This window comes from Periplaneta americana, chromosome 11 (assembly GCF_040183065.1).
Source record: "Periplaneta americana isolate PAMFEO1 chromosome 11, P.americana_PAMFEO1_priV1, whole genome shotgun sequence".
Classification (NCBI taxonomy): domain Eukaryota; kingdom Metazoa; phylum Arthropoda; class Insecta; order Blattodea; family Blattidae; genus Periplaneta; species Periplaneta americana.
In genome coordinates, this window is record NC_091127.1 from 119,593,733 (window position 1) to 119,612,121 (window position 18,389).

General features: G+C 34.9%; 1 protein-coding gene across 2 annotated transcripts in view; it reads left to right on the forward strand.

Annotated features, from left to right (window-relative positions):
- Nucleotides 1–8,273: 8,273 nt before the first annotated feature.
- Nucleotides 8,274–18,389, forward strand: part of LOC138709288 (facilitated trehalose transporter Tret1-like) — a 39,069-nt gene continuing 28,953 nt past the window's right edge. Inside the window, exons 1-2 of one of the 2 annotated variants that reach the window (XM_069839950.1) lie at nucleotides 8,274–8,484; nucleotides 17,740–17,996. The gene's annotated coding sequence lies outside the window, so the exon portion shown is untranslated. The remainder of the gene's footprint in view (nucleotides 8,485–17,739; nucleotides 17,997–18,389) is intronic. The other variant, XM_069839949.1, reaches the window with a different exon arrangement.

An 18,389-nucleotide genomic window follows, 5' to 3' on the forward strand; every position in this document is an offset into this window, starting at 1 on the left:
ACCCAAAGGCTGCATTTCTCATTGATTTTGATTTCCTAAATTGATACTATTCTAAATCTTATTTAATTTTATAATTTATTGCACATAACATGCTTAAAAAGTATTTTGAAATTGTTAATACTCATATAGATCTATAGTCAGCTATTGTAAATTCACCTGTCTATTTGTAGATCCATTTTTTAGTATTAAGTATTTGAGTGTTTCTGGGAAAATAACATATTGCATTGATAATTTGCACAAATAACTTAATTAGAGGCAATATAATACCAGAACAGGGTTTAGAAACATTAACTTGGTATTTCACCATGTCCAGAGACATTTTTATAACTTTTATCACATTCTATATAAGTTCTGCACAAATAACTTAATTAGAGGCAATATAATATCAGAACAGGATTTAGAAACATTAACTTGGTATTTCACCATGTCCAGAGACATTTTTATAACTTTTATCACATTCTATATAAGTTCTGCACAAATAACTTAATTAGAGGCAATATAATATCAGAACAGGATTTAGAAACATTAACTTGGTATTTCACCATGTCCAGAGACATTTTTATAACTTTTATCACATTCTATATAAGTTCTGCACAAATAACTTAATTAGAGGCAATATAATATCAGAACAGGATTTAGAAACATTAACTTGGTATTTCACCATGTCCAGAGACATTTTTATAACTTTTATCACATTCTATATAAGTTCTGCACAAATAACTTAATTAGAGGCAATATAATATCAGAACAGGATTTAGAAACATTAACTTGGTATTTCACCATGTCCAGAGACATTTTTATAACTTTTATCACATTCTATATAAGTTCTGCACAAATAACTTAATTAGAGGCAATATAATATCAGAACAGGATTTAGAAACATTAACTTGGTATTTCACCATGTCCAGAGACATTTTTATAACTTTTATCACATTCTATATAAGTTCTGCACAAATAACTTAATTAGAGGCAATATAATATCAGAACAGGATTTAGAAACATTAACTTGGTATTTCAATATGTCCAGAGACATTTTTATATCTTTTATCACATTCTATATAAGTTCTGCACAAATACCTTAATTAGAGGCAATATAATATCAGAACAGGATTTTGAAACATTAACTTAGACATTGATCATGCAAGGAGAAATTTTTATATCCTTTTTCACATACTACATAAGTTCTGTTTTAGCACGTGAATTGATGTGTTAGTTATGGAGTCATCTTTAGGTGAGGAAGTAACCCCATGGAAGAAACGTAAAAAAGGAAAAGAGAAGAAACAGGATATAATAAAGAAAAAGAAGATTAAAGGAGAGACACACTTCAGCCAAAATAGAGTATTTTTTTCTTAAAACAACCATTGCCCACCTACGTTTTTTAGTTTTCCCAAGCGTCTACAACAGCTTAGGAAATGGCATGATGAACTGCATACTTGAAGTGTCAAAATAAAAAAAAAAATAAAATAATAATAATAATAATAATAATAATAATAATAATAATAATAATAATAATAATAATAATAATCTATACTAATAATAAATCTGTAGCCGAAATTTTTCTGGTAATTTTCGATTTTCCAAAAATAATTGGTCCTAACATTTATAATTAACCACCCTGAAACCGAAAATCGCTTTTTTGAAATTTTTGTTTGTATGTCTGTCTATGTTTGTTACCTTTTCACGCGATAGTGGCTGAACGGCTTTCGATGAAAATTAAAATAAATTAAGTTCGTTGTAACTTAGATTTTAGGCTATATGGCATTCAAAATACATTATTTAAAAGGGGGGTTATAAGGGGGCCTGAATTAAATAAATCGAAATATCTCGCTTATTATTGATTTTTATGAAAAATGTTACATAACAAAAGTTTCTTTAAAAATAATTTTCGATAAGTTTTATTCCAGGCAAAATTTTTATAGGACTGATATTTAATGAGATAAATGAGTTTTAAAATTAAAATAATTGCCATCTATGGCCGTGTAATAAATTAAAAAACAAATGACTTCGTCTATAAGGGGCCTTGGACTGCAACAATCGAAAGCTATGAAAGGTAGCCTACAGAGAATGTTTCTGTGTTTGTATGAAGTAATATCGGAAGCTAAATTAACCGATTTGTATAATTAATTATTATTTCACCATTGGAAAGTGTATTTTCTCTAGATGGACATAATGCTATAATGTTATTACAGTAACTTCTGATATAATATAATATAATATAATATAATATAATATAATATAATATAATATAATATAATATAATATAATATAATATAATATAATATAATATAATTTTATAATATAATATAATATAATATGTAATATAATTTAAGTTATTTCAAGCGCCATTTACTGAATACGTAGAAAACAAGGGTTAAAATTGAGTTATTACCATAATTCAATGGAAACCTATAACAAGTAAAATAAAATATACACATTAAATCTAAATGATGTCAATCTTCATTAAACTATGGTTGCATGTAATAAAAATTAAGAAACATGTTAAAGGAATTGTCATTGCACCAAATGAGTATCTCTGGACCAAAATGATCGCATTTTAATTATTTGGATGCAATTTAAATTAAGTGACATATTAAACGATTTATCCTTCTATCAAACACGAATGTTCCCTGAATCAAATACCCTATTTTAATTATGTAATTACTTTATATTTAATTCTAACGGGTGCAGCGGAGTGCACGGGTACGGCTAGTAATAATATTAATACTTTATTCCCAGAACAAAGGTACATATTGATTTTTTTATATAATAACTCTCTAGCACCCCCAGAAAGAGTAAGTTACATACTCGTGCTCAGGGGGCATTCCACATAAGTTAATGTTAAGACATTTTATTGAATACAGAGTAAAAAGTAATAAAAGAAGAAAAGAAGAAGGTAAAACACATATCACAATGATTAAACTTTAAATTTTCTCTGCTAACACCAATTTTTAATAAAATTTTTGAAATAAGGAGCATTAACAAATTGTATGTTTGGGAATTTATCTGTTATCATGTTATAAAGCCTTGGACCGAAGTTGCTACTGTGATTATATGCTACAGTTGTAGTAGATTTAGGAATTGTCAAGCATATGTTGTCTGATGTTTTGGTTTTATGTTTATGTGAATATAAATTAAATATGTTTCAGTTTATGTACGAAATTCAGTAAATATGCCAGATATTTTTTTTTTATTTCTGCTGAAAATTCTTCTTCTTTTTTATCAAATATGAAAAGAAAAGTTCAATTTTTTATTGGTTTGGGAAGTAAATTATTGCGTGTATGTTTGTGTAAGAGTTACAGTTATTTGGAACTTGACATAAAATTCAAATTTAAAGAAGGAGTGGAGTTCTCAATAAGAAAATGTTTGTCATCTTCATAAAATCGAAATCGCGCTTTTTTTGTCCACCCCTGTTCCCGTTATTAACCCGTGATCTTCATTTTAGTGTGCTCTCAAGAGATAAAACAGTCAGTAATCTATGTAATTATGCTATTCAGAGACAAAATGTTGCCGCCCAAGTTTTTACACTTATCTTCACTTCTCGTGTTAAAAGAATAAAGGTCATGCCTCATGTGTTTGCTGCTTCATTTCCTCGGCAAAATTCTTCTATTCTTTATTGATGTTTGTTTCGTTCATGCTCTTATTTGAAGGTTTCCTTTTATCTCTTGTGGAAGTTCATAATAATCGTAGTTGAGTAAATTCAACTTGGGTTTAAAGAGAGAAAAGAAGACTCAGAATAACCGTGCATGATTTATTTGTTCTTATCAATGCCGACAAAGCATACTTTATTTCGCTAAACAATATTTCCGTCCGAAAAACATTATTTAATGGATTTCAATATATTATTTCAGTCTCTCTGTCATTGATATTTTCCTTACTTTTCGCTGTGATATAGTCCGTTTACTTAATATAATATTATTTTTTTTTATATTCCTATCTTTTTTTTTTACTATATTCAGACATTCCTGTGTCGAGCGTTCTCATGCCCACCTTAACAGGAATAAGAAAGATCGTCATACAATAAGAAAATTACGTTAATTCAAATATTAAAAGTAATAAGAATTGCGAAATCATTACCAGCCTATAACAAAATTAACAGCACTAAAACTAGAATAACAATGTAAACATTTTCCATAATAGCAATATTAATTAATCACAATAGCATTACTGGCAATAATAACAACGTAACGGTGCTAAAAATAGCAATGAAACAGGAAAGATAGTAAATATGATAGGAGAAACATAACTTACAAAAAATAAAACAACCGAAGGTAAAGATAATGGAATAAGTAGAAGGTGGGCCAAAGGAACGGGAGATTTTAATTCTGTTGTTAGTAGTACATGGATTGCGTTAGTAGGATTAGAGTCCCTGTCATTGTTTTGCCTGATTTATATCAATAAATATGTCAACTTGCGTTCCTTTATAGTGAAGACTAATTTTATGAGTCGACACATATTATATGTGAACATTTTTTTCTCGTTTTTACAAAATCATTTCACCGTTATTGGTTGTCACAAACAAATTTAGTGTCAACGCTCCGGCTGAGAGTGTTCAATTTGAAGCCAAGGATTTCTCTCCTTTTTGTACAGGACATCATTTTATTTTTACTAACATTTTTAATATTAACCTGGCTGTACTTTGAGAGAACCGGAAACATAGTTTGCTATCCCCTTCCACGACTGTAGTTCGATGATACTGGCGTAAAACACAAACAGATCACTCTACTAGGTATAGGAAGGAAGAAAAGTAGTTCATCCATTTACGTAAACTAGGAAATATCGCGATTTTGCGTTCTATAACTTTCATTAGGATTTTGTTTATTCAAAATACAGTACTGTATTAAGAATAAGCGTTTTTACTCACGAACTGAGTTATCCATGCGAGCGTATTAATTATGCAGTGTATATTATACTGTCTACAGCACATTAGCGTACAATATAGAGAAAAAATTAAATTGGAAAATAATCATAATATGAATATTTAAAGGCATTTTTTTTAAATGGTGGCCGTTCATTTCGATACAAGCTTCTGTTCTTTTGTGCATATTATCGCACTATAGACTATTGCATCTAATTCCAATTGCCAGTTTCGTCCTTCGTACTAGTAACTCATGTTGAAATAATTCTGTACCTACTCTATAAAAGAATACCTTACGTACTGTAAATTCAAACTTCACTTCTGCCCGACCCGCACGGATAAAATTACTCAGACATGCTATCTACTGTCCGTCCAAGTGGTTATGCCGCAGAATCGTAGAAAGGGGGGAAATCACGTGCCAGTTAATTACTTAACGAGGCCCTTTTATTTAAGTTATTTTAAACAGTTGTAGAATATTACGTAAACGTCCAATTCCTAACAGAAATTAATGTTTTCAGAAAAGAGCTAAGACAGCCCAGCCACAAAGGGACGGGCAGAAGTGGGTGGGAGAAACCGGGATGCGACATAGGCAACAGACGACATTACCTGTGCGAGAATATGATTCAATATTGAAAGCGAACATATTTCTGGAACGTACTATACTCACAAACTCAGTACTGTTTGTGTCTACTATGACTGTAAGGCGACTTTGACTGTATACGCTTGGTTCTGTGTGAAGAACGGTTGGAAGTTTACTAGAAGAGGGGGTGGGAGTGAAGTACATTAAAAAACTCGGGTACAATAAAAATTGAAGTAAAAATAAAATGATGTCCCTGTATTTCTCCGGTTGAGAATATCAAATTTTACTCCAAGAGTTTGTTATTTCTATAGCAAGTGAATAAGTTGTGCGATTTCACTTTCATTTTTTGTATTAATGTTATCTCTTTTCGTCGCGTGATTGCATTTATTGATTTATTAAACGCAAATACGTCGATTTAGAATGATTATTCCCTTTCATAAAATATAAATCCCATATTTTAAATAGTACTTTCAGGTATTTAAACCGAAGCACAATAGTTGTTTATGCAACTAGTGCGATATGAGCATCATTACCGCTCGAATGTGTTTTGCAAGAACGAGGAGTAAGCCGAGTTCTGTAATTATATGAAAGCGGTAATTGTACTCATCCCACTAGTTGCATACAATATTTTATCCACGTTTATTTAATAATGCGTTTAATGCGTTCATGATATGATCGTTGACTGAGTGCGATATGTTAATGATTACCGCAATGAGATTACCACATTCAGTGCGGTACTGAATGCCATTACCATGCTGATATGACGATGGATTGGTATCCATTATCAAACAAACACGCATGAAATATATTACGATACGCCACTGTTTCTGCTTCAGCAGACAGGGGTAAGTCTTAGTACTTCCTTCCCTCTCTCCCTTCTGGCTGGCAAGCTGCGCTCGCCCATACCTGAACTAAGCCGTGCGCTGTCAGCGTATTTCGAATCTCACCGGACCGGTGGACAACAATGACGTCACGCTGCAGCGAAATAGGAACAAAACTGCTATAAGGATCGATGGCTGTCATGGCGCTGCACAAGTTGTTGTCTGTGCTACGCTAGCAAGTTTTGCGAAATTTCCGTACTGTCATCTCGTTCAAAGAAAATAGAGCATAAACAATTTATTTCTTGAACCAGTAGTAATGACTGGTTCGTTGACATGTTCGCTCATAAGCCATTAACATATTGTTTTTACGTTGTGCTCATTACAAACAATACAGCAGAACACACCGCCATGACACAACAGTGCACGATGCCATTCGTCTGCTAATTCCCGCCCTATACAAGAACCAGTCAGATTCACTGATGGAGACTGCCACCACCTCTGCAAGCTGATGGCACCGGTGCGACACCGGTGGAGCATCAGTGACGTCATCGTTGGAATTCGGAACACCGTGATGCCATCGGATTGCTCAGCGCTGTGATTTGGAATACGCTCTGTGTCAGCATCGAAGAGTGAGGGCAATACACTCAAGTAAAATAAAAGTCTTATCTTGTGGGCTGTGTCCTTTTGGCTTCTGGATGACACTGCACTGTATGGAGCCTTTGGATTAACTGGCACGAAACATAATCTAAAGGAGAGACTCGACAATATCACCTTAATCATCATCATCATCATCATCATCATCTTCTTCCTCTTCTTCTTCTTCTTCTTCTTCTTCTTCTTCTTCTTCTCTTATAATTTATCTCTCTTCACTTTCATTACTGTCCATTATTATTTTTATCACTCACATAGCCTAGATCACAATTTCTTCGGCAATGTCTAACAAACAGTCCTTATCCATAATAATTATTTCAACTTCCCTCATTTTTCTGCAAACTTCAGCTGCTATGGATGCCAATTTTTAACTGACACGTTTCATTTTCAAAGTCACATTTTTGCTGCGATTTTCTTCAGTTGCCGAAATAATTCCAGTAGGACAGTGCTCGGAATGATAGGGAGGAAGTCGCAGAACGGAATGAAGGGACTATTCAAGAACGTTGATTGATTTTATAAGCAGATTTTTTGGTTTGAGTTGGACAATTAATTGAGAAGTGACAGAATTTTGCAACGATGGGAAATTTATTTCTTTAAGTTCTTCTGTCGAAAGATAGGTTTGCAACCATGATATCATCACATTCTTCTTGACCGGAAATTGGGGTGTGGGGTTGTTCATCTGAACATTGTGATAGGAGGCATTTTGAGAGATATTGGGATCAAACTTTCATTAATCATTTTTCATACGTCCTGTAACCCATGTCGCTTTGATAATCTCCTGTTTTTTGTTTATATTTAAACTTGTACATAGGCATTTGGCATAAAACCTTGGTCATCCCCCGCGTTAATGTGTTGTCCCTGTGAACCTGGAGACAATAATCCTTTAATTTTATCATCACCTCATGTAAATGATGCAGAGTGGGATAAAGTAATAAGTCACAGTCAATAATTGTAGGCCATTCACGTTTGTTAAACACTATTACCATACCAAATCTGTCTCCGATTAAAAATGAACGACACCGAAATTCCCCTTAGTTCGAAGGAAGTTTTTTGACAATGCGTTGAAAGCAAGAACACCCAGAAAAAATCCAAGTTTTTATTGAATGTCACTGGTTTCTGTCCGATTGCCAATTTATATTAATTGTGTTTTTCTCTCTTTATGTCTTTCTTTTTTCTGTTGTGTGTCAGTTGTCGGTCTGGATTAAATTAATTCGTGTATAATTAGAAAATTGCCTTTGTAAATTTTACGTTGTATTATTGGCTAAGACCACAACGTAAAGGCTAGTGGCTATAATTTTTTTTTTCAATTTGTACTCATTTTGCTCAGTAGCTATATTTAGAGAAGTACTCAATTCTTAGACTATAATAATAATAACCTAATCTATCTGAGCTAACAAAGTTGGATTGCATTCTGTGTACTTTGAGACTATCACGGCAGCCTTCTGTAGATTGTGCCGTGAGAGATCATTTCATTGCATTGCTTCTCATATTCCTTGCCTGTAGATTTTAATGGAGATGAGCCGCTGAATACAAACCGAGACATGCAGACTTCAGAGAAAAAGAAGGCTTATTCGCAGGTGAGAAAATTAACCTGATATTAATGGTATTTATTTATCTATCTGTCAGTATTTATCAGCATGACAGTAAGATATTAAAATTCAGAAGAATAAGAGCAACTTGGATAAAATGAGTAGTAAGATACAGGATTTGGTATGATGTGACGCAACGCTCTTATGTAATGAGATATAAAACGGTGATATGCATTGTCATATGATTATGATATAAGATATATTGTGATATCATGTGTTATATTGCATAATATTTGAAATTTTTAAATTTTGGATGAAGGAGCACACTATGAATTCTCATGATTTTGGAGGTAAATGCGGTTGGATTTACAAGGGATTATGAACAGATGAAGTTTAAAATTTAAGGATTGTATAAGTAATTTATTTTATGAACTAGAATTAGTACGTAATTAGTAAAATTCGGTTGAATTGAAAAGTGCGCGATCATGTACTTTAATAATTACAAATGAAACGTAATAATATGAAACACACAAGAACATGTAATATAACATACTCATATTTGGAAATTATAGTAGATAATTAAAATCCCTTAAATGTGGCCCTAGACAAGAAATAATATTAAAAATATGATAAACTTGTCATAATGTGAATGTTTTATTCATCATCCATAATAATTACATCACACTCAGAGGCGCTAACAACTTCCTGTACTAAAATAGCTGAATATTCTTGCAGGCTGCCAGGATAGAAAATCCTGACGTTTACTATTATATTGCCAAAGGGATCCCAGTTCAGGTGTGAGCAATTCATAAGCCTTAAGTACTAGAATAGGTCGAAACATATGAAAAATTGTCCATGCAAAATAATCTATATGTCACTTAGCCATCAACTTATCTAACCCATTCTGAACTTGTCACAGTCCTCGACCTCCCGTCACTTAGCTGTCCCCTCATATAGCCCACTCAAAATGAGTCGTACTACTTGTAGATTAGAGGAATAGAATATGTAGAAACGTGCGCGAATCGCAAAACATGTTCATTGTGGAAATAATAATACCGCCATTTGTACTAGTATTTCAAACTTCCCGCCTAAGTTTCATGTCACGATAAGTTATGTTGCTATGACAGCAAACAGAGGAAGGTGCACACTGAAGTTCAAAGATATCTGACTCTACTAATCGATAGTGATCGATAATTTATTGGTGTAAGCACAGTCTAGTGCAGGCCTGCACAAACAGCGCTCAACGAGCGCGCTAGCTCCTCCGGAGCGGGAGAGCTGTATTTACCGCTCGCCGAAACGGAGAGGAAGATACGTCAAACTGATATAGGCTTGCTATAGGTAGTGGAGAGGGAAACGACCACTCAGTTATCTAGTGGAGTGCAGTGTGTAGGCCTATTCTCAGTAACTGTTTCACGTTGCTTACCCACTGCTACAGTACTCGTACAGTACGGAGGAATCTAGAAGACGGAACATAACATTAACATTTAACGATTTACAGCTCGAACTTACTGATCTTCAATGTGACCTAAGGGCTAAAGACTGTTTGAATAATACTACTAGCCTGGTTGAGTTTTACAATACTAAACATTAGCAATAATATCCACGACTACACAGGTTGGCTGTGAAAATGATTGCTATGTTTAGCTCAACATTTATATTTGTGAGCAACTGTTTTCTATAATCAACTTTAATAACGGCAGATCGAACATCTGTAAAATAAATATTTCTTTATTAATTAATAATAGTCCAAGATAGTTCTGCAAACACTGAACGGGAATTCATTTCATAAGCACTCGTAATAGTGCTTCCTTTTGGTGTATATTTTGTACGAGATCCATCCCTTCTTCCAGTCCACCCTTATACAGAGCGCAGCTAATATCTGCATTCCGCTCATGAGCTGTGAGCCGGCTCGGAGAGCGCAAACCTTGTGCAGGCCTGGTCTAGTGTATACAGTCACGAAGCATGAGTTTATGAGGGTGCTATGAACAATAGACTGTCCAGGTATTATTTCGCATTGTCTGTGATGAAGCGATAGTAGCGATCCTAGTGGTTAGCAACTATCTATGGATGCATATTTACTACGTGTTGAGCTTCGTAACTGTATATACTAGCCTGTAGTGTAAGCGTGAATTCTTTAGTTATTAGTTCTATGAATAGCTGGCGAAGATAATAGTCAATGTTGCCAATCGTATATAAATATACCCGTGTTATAGAATTCAATTTTTCATCCCACTTTACTGATTGTAAAACAACACTGAGTTTGGCTGGAAACAGCTGATATTGTCTATTAGGAGAATAATTTATGATTATTCTACATAATAATTTTCCCTGACACTTTTTAACGGCTCCCAATAATGGTGCGACCTATTGAGAACTAGAGGAACTCTTTCAATGTTTTTTTATTTATTATTTTTTTTTAACAGATTGTTTCTTCTTAAGTACCAGGTCGGATTTGACCCTTTCCTTTTAAAAGAAGTGTAGGAAAATATATGGCAAGTTTGAGCTTAAAATATTCCAAGGCAACGTAACTCTACCAATAGTAGAGTGAGCAAATTGATAATGTCATGTAAGAGGAATCGGTATATTTCTACGTATTAGTGGATTTGGATGGTTGTGGAGGGATGCTAGAAATTTTGTACGAAGAGTTTTGATGTAAGCTGAGAAGTACAGTATGTCCAGATCGTCGTACAGTTGGCTATTTCGGATGAGGTAGTCCGCTCCAGTGATGGTTCGACAGATGGCTCGTTGAAGACCGTCTAGTCGCTGAAGATGTCGCGCATTTGCTTGAGCCCATATTTCGCAACAGAATGTCATGTAGGATCGAATTAGAACTTTGTACAACATGGTTTTGACATTTAAAGATGTATAGCTCTTGAAAAATGAGTAAAGAAGCATATATCGTTGGAAGGCCTTCTCACGAATATGTGAGACGTGATGTTTAAAAGTAAGCCTCTTATCAAGAAACACTCCAAGATACTTGACGGTAGTTGTGAAAGGTATATTTTCATTTTGAATGGTTAAGGGCTGTACTTGCCGCGGATCTCTTCTTGTGAAAACAACTGCTTGCGATTTGGAGCCATTTATCTTAAGACGCCATTTTGTGGACCATTGTGTAATAATATTTAAGGCTTCCTGCATTTGTAGACATGCAAAATGAATGTTTATATGCTTCGTATAAATAACAGTATCATCAGCGTATAGCATAAGTTTACATTTGGGATGAATTGGTATATCACGGACATAAGCACAGTACAGGGTTGGACTTAAAACTGAACCTTGAGAAACTCCTGCAGTTATGACGTGAGCGTTGGAGAGACAGCGTCCATTTTGAACACGAAAAGTTCTATCTGTAAGGTAACTGGCGATAAGTTGAATATAATTTATAGGAATGTTAAAATTGTGAAGTTTATATAATAAACCAGTGTGCCAGACAGTATCAAAAGCTTGCTGAATGTCGACAAATGTAGCTACTGTATGTTGTCCAAGTTGAAATCCTCTTTAAACGGATGTTGTTAATCTATGAAGTGCTTCCCTGGGACTATGGTGGGGTTTAAATCCAAACTGTTCATGGTGGATGACATCAGGTGCAGTTAAATATGACTTTAGTTGTGCCAGAATGATATGTCCAAAAATTTTTCCAAGGAAGTTGGTTGGACTGATTGGTCTGTAACTTTGGGGTAATGTTGGGTCTTTTCCCGGTTTAACTATTGGTATAATATGTGCTGTTTTCCATGCTGTTGGAAAATAATTATGATGTAGACATGAGTTTAATATCTTCGTTAAATGTGTTATGGCTCTTTTTGGTAATTTCTTCAATATGGCTGGTGTGATTTTATCCGGACCAGGTGTCTTCTTCGGTGCTAGATTTCGAATTATGGTCTTGATTTCTTGTAATCGTACGTGAGGTGCAGTTCCGGGTTCGGGACGATGTACAGTAATATGGACTGTACATGTTGCGATATTGTTGTTGAAAAGTCTTGTAGTGAGGAGTGATGATGGGAGGAGAATCGGTTTTGAAAGGAGTTTGCAAGAGCTTCAAGCCTATCAATGGGATCATAAATGAATGTACCACTTGAGTCTTTAATAGATGTTGACTTTGTTGCGATAGTTTTTCCTAGCATTCGTTTTGTAAACGTCCAAAAGATTATTCCTGTAGGCTTTATGTTTTCCACTGTGTCGGCAAACTTATTGGTTTTATAAATCTCGTATTTTCTTCGGATAGCACGTTGATACTGATAAAAAAACTCTTTTTGCTTGAGGATCCGCATAAAGCTGCCACCGTTTTCGAGCTTGGTTTTTAGCTTTAAGAAGATATTTTAGTTCATTGCTACAGTAAACGTTATCTGATGTCTCAAAAGTCAATGTGGAAGACGTTTCATCGAATGTGTCTGTTATAGTGTCAGAAAATATTTGTATAGCAGTTTCTCTTTCAGAAGTTTTTAAAGTCGGTAGAGTACCCGGGATGATTTGGTGCAAACGTTTCGTGAAAACATTTCAGTCTGTAACTTTCTCTGTAGAAGGTTGATTTGATATCATATGGAAAGGGGCCTTGAAAATCAAAAGTACTGGGGTGTGGTCGGAGTCAAGAGCGTTTAAGCAGATTTGTTGAACTGGAAAGTATTTAGTGTTACATTAACAAATATCAAGTACATCTGGATGATGAGTGGTTATCCAGGGAAATCTTGTGGGTGCTTTTGGTCTTGTAATTGAGTAGTGAAATTTATTGGAATGTAGTAACAAGGTTTCACCTTTCGAAGTATTCAGTCTAGAATTCCATGATTTGTGTTTTGCATTTAGGTCACCACAGAAAATGAAATGTTTGTGATGTGTAACAAGCAGGATCAGGTCATTTTCATTGAGTTGGGCGTATGGCGGATAATAAACAGATGCTAATAATATTTCTGTTCCTTCAAGCTGGATGAAGATACCGGTGGCTTCAAGATTTTGAAAAATCGGTAATATGGCTGTTCGATATGGCATGGAGTTTTTAATAATTATCGCAGTTACTCCTCCAGGTCGGTTGTTTCTGTCTGTACGGATAACAGTATAGTTGCGTATACGAAATTTTATGTTGGGTTTTAGATGAGTTTCACTAATACATGCGAGGTCAATATCATAATTAAGGAGCAAGGCTTGTAGTTCGTAAGTCTGGTGAATTATTCCGTTTGCATTGAAATTTAAGATGTTTAAACCTCTGAGTTTGGAAAGCATTTAGGGGTCTTTTATGGATTCTTGTAATTGAAAAGATTAATGAAACCTTCAATGAATATTATTACCTTGGATATTGAGTCATTTGCATTTTGGATTTTATGAAAAGTTGTGCGGATAAGCTGAATTGTATGTTGAATGTTCAGTGAGCGTAGGATGTTAACAATATCTTTGAAGGAGTCTGATATTGATTCTGATGATGTTGATGTTGCACTTGGAGTATTAAATGTTGACTGGGAAGCTTTGGTGTTGCCAGGATTTGAAAGTAAAGGAAAGTCGCTCTGTTTCCATGTTGCTGGTGTAGAACGTTCTTCGGAAAGAATTCTCCTGTTCCTCATCTTCTCTTGAAGTTCCGCTTTCTTCTTTAGTTGAATGGGGCACTGACTGTAGCTGGCAGTATGTGCGCCGCCACAATTTGCACATTTAGGGATATGGACATGACCTTTCAGAGGACATTCGGCGAATAAGTGATTATTTCCACATTTAACACATCGAGTACGTAAATTACAACGACGTGAGGTGTGACCAAAACCTTGACATTTATGACATTGGGTAATATGTGGACGAGGTCTATATGACTCAATTTTTATGATATGATTGTTAATATCTTGCAATTGGTATATGGTTCGGGAGTGTTCATTATTTGGAAGTGTAATTATCCTGATGGGAATGGGACGTCGTGTAGGTATGCGATCAGTGTCGTAGCAAGGAAGATTAATTTGACGAATGTGTTCTATTTGAAAATCTAAGAGTTCAAGTTCTGTTTTGAGAGTAGCAGATTCTACAAAAGCTGGAAGTCCTTTCAGTACTACTTGTAGTAATTTAGTTTCCCGAGGTTCGTGAGAATAAAACTGAAGGTTTTCAGTTTGCAAGATATTATATAACTTGTCATAATCAGCACGACAACTAGTTAAATATTTAATTCCTTCAGTAGAGTATGTGATTTTCAGTGGCTGGCTAAGTAGTGACTGCAATTTTTTATTATTTGCAAAGAAATTTCTGGCTGGGATATTCTTCACAATTATTGGCGGCATTCGAGCTGATTTGGATCTAGAAAAATCTGTGTTGGTGTTATCTTCTTGGTTCCCTACTTGAGGATTATTTTGGTTTGGTGGTGATATGTCGGTATCCATTTCATGGACAAGAGGATCAAAAACATTATGTAGTTTGATATCCGGATGAATGAATGTTTCATGAGATAAAGTTGCTTGTGTATCGGAAAATGTAGAATTTGGTTTGGCTTTGTCCGTATTTAGTTTCTGTTTCTCAATGACATGATCTCTTACTTTACTTTTACTTGAAGTTGCGTTTTCCGCGGGATTAATTTGTTTGCTAGTTGAATTGGGTACGCGAGTAGGATCACATATAGTCATTGTAGATGTAGGGGTACTACTAGTTGTTACATATGTTGTGGTTGATGTCGTATGTGATGTCACTATGTTGTATATGCCAGGTTGATTTTCGATTAGACACCAGTCTTCATTATTTTGAGTCATTTTAACAGTCACCACGCTTGGCTCCGAGAGCCAAGCTAAGGTAATTACAACACAATCACTCGATTATAATCGCGCACATAACACAAAAGATGAAGAAATAAAGGTATATCTTAAACAAACACCACACAATTTCGTTAAACTGTTAAATAATAATATAATTGCACTAAATATAAACTTGAAACACTACGCAATTTCGTAAACACAAGACAAGTCGGAGCACTGTTCGATACGATGCTTTTCCAATCAGCACTCGATGCGAACTCCCAATGTTTTTTAATTTTTCATGTCTTTGGTTCTGACTTCTCCCGTAGTTAGAAAGTTCACTTGCACGATCATAAAATCATAGGTCGAATACTTTTGAACGTCAGTGTACAAGCGACGCACTAATACAGCTCGCAGCGCTCGTTGAACCAAAATTTAATGTAATATTCGCTAAAGTGGAGAATTATAGTCGCGTCGCTCTTATTTCCGGCATTACTCCTCCTCTTTGCTTACGCCTTAAGAAGTGAAAGCTATATAAAGTCAAGGTAGGTAGTATCGTTCGTCATTTTTGTTCTTTCATTGCCGAGCTACCAGACGAGGAATCTATTTGCCGCACCGTTAAACATTGTCATGTCGTAGCTCCTATAATAATAAATCAAAGGCACTGTAACTGAGCAAATAATTGAGCGGCAAATAACGTCCTCGTGTGCTTTCTGCGAAAGTCAACGAAAGAATCAAAATGGCGGGCGATTATATTAAGTATTTATCGAGCCTTAGGAAATGCATAACATCATCAGCAGCGAATGACAAGATGCGTACCTTTAAATGTAGCCGACCTGCAATGTGATTGGCTGCCGGAAATAAGAGCGATGGGACTATAGGAAGAGCAGTTTCAAACGTGCCGTTACGATGATAGCCAACATGATGTCTCCAACATATATTATGGGTATGACGTTTACCTGTGCCGTCGTTACCCGGAGGAATTGTTTTTTTTTCTCTCTTCCTCCATCGTTTTTAACATTACTGAGAGATGTCGCCACTGTTTGGGACACAGTTAGGTAGAATTTGATGAGGAGATAGCCTATGTTATTATTGTCAATTAAAAGCACTATTCTAAGGTTAAATAGGGTTTCATGAGATAGATTAGTGACAAATAAGCCCACTGTCAATGACAAGGTATTTTGAGAGGAAATATTAGTGACAAGTACTTCGCGCAAAAATGACACAAGTAAATGTTAGATCCATTGTCCCTTTGATATATTTTCATTTCTCAAATTAGTCGATTGCAACAATATTCTCTGAACCACATCATATTTTTTCTTCATTTTACCGTGACAACGTAAATCTAAGGGTACGTACACGTTGGAGCAACGATAAACGATAAGAGAAATGATCTATTATCAAAGAATCAAGTATTCATATCGGAGCAACGAGGTCGCGGGAAGCGAACATTTTGTTTTATCAGTAGAAGATATTCTACGCATCCACTTTATGAAAGAAGATATATAGGAAATATTAGCTGCTAAGTTCAAGGTTAATATAACTTAAATACGTATAATATTCAACCCGTTTCTCATCCAGAAGATAGAATAAATTCGTTGTGTTGTGATTGGTTCTTGTGATCACATAACATATGACGAATAAATACACAACTGATCAATTTGTCAATATCTACAATAATTAATTTAATAAGCCGAAATAATAATAAATCGATTAATATTCGCATATATTGATAACCACCGGTATTTATACAGGTTAATATATCTTAATCAGAGATCATTTGAACGACAAGAGCGAAGAAAATGGAACTTTGGTTCTTCATCGCTTTTATCGTGCATCTTCGCTTTTATCGTTACTCCAATATGCACACCTCAATGACAATGCATGCTTCAGTTCTCTGTGATATAGCATCGCTGCTTCTTTTATCGTTTATCGTCGCTGCAACGTGTACTTACCCTTATACTTCACACATAGACTGGCGTCCAAAGATATCTGACCTACGATTTTATGATAGTATAAACGAATTTTCCAATCACGAGAAAAGTCAGAACCAAAGATATAAAAAATTGACAAACTTTCAAAGAGTTCCGCTAATTCTCAATAGGTGGCACCATTATTGGGGCGGTTAATAAGGTGTCAGGAAAGATTATTATGTAGATTAAGCATAAATTATTTCCAAAATTGATAATATAATCGGTTTTACATTCAGTAGAGTGGTATTAAAAATTGAATTTTTATAATGCGGGTCTATTTGTGTAGGATTGGGAACACTTGATTATTATCTTCGCCATCTATTCATAGAAGTAATAACTAAAGAAGCCACACTTACACCAACACATTATCGATCGCTATCGATTAGTCAGTTCAGATATCTTTGCACTTTACTAGTGCAGTGAATTCATTCATTCATTCATTCATTCATTCATTCATTTATTTATTTATTTTATTCCATAGATCTTACATGAAAAATGAAGCTTTAAGATGTGGAACAAGTCAAAAGTTTACAATATTACAATTACAATTTTTACAAATTTTTACAGTTATACAATATAATAATTATTTTCTACAATTTTTACAATTTTGTGCAATTTTTTTACAATATTTTGGCGAGATGTAGTGAGATGAGGTGAGGTCCGAGGATTCGCCAAAAGATTACCCGGCATTTGCCTTTTGGTTGGGGAAAACCTCGGAAAAACCCAACCAGGTAATCAAATCAAAGGGGTTGATGCCGAGGACTCGCCATAGACCATCCGGCTTCAGTCCCACGGCTGGGGAAAACCTCGGAAGAAACCACCAAAAGGGGATCCAACTCAAGCCCGAACGCAGCTCCGAATCAGCAGCCCAGCGAGTCTGCCGACTGAGCTACATCTTAGGGTACGTACACGTTGGAGCAACGATAAATGATAAAAGAAACAACCTAGCGACGCTTTGGTGTTATCAAAGAATCAAGTGTTGATATCGGAGCAACGAGGACGCGGGAAGCGAACATTTTGATTTATCAGTAGAAGATATTCTATACATCCACTTAATGAAAGGAGTTCAAGGTTAATATAACGTAAATATGTACAAAATTGAATCAGTTTCTCATCCCAAAGCTAGTATAAATTCATTGTGATGTGATTGGTTCTTGTGATCACATAACGTATCACGAATAAATACACAACTGATCAACTTGTCAATATCCATGATAATTAATTTAATAAATTCAAGGGAAAAATTGTTCCGGGGCCGGGTATCGATCCCGGGATCTCTGGTTGAACGTACCAG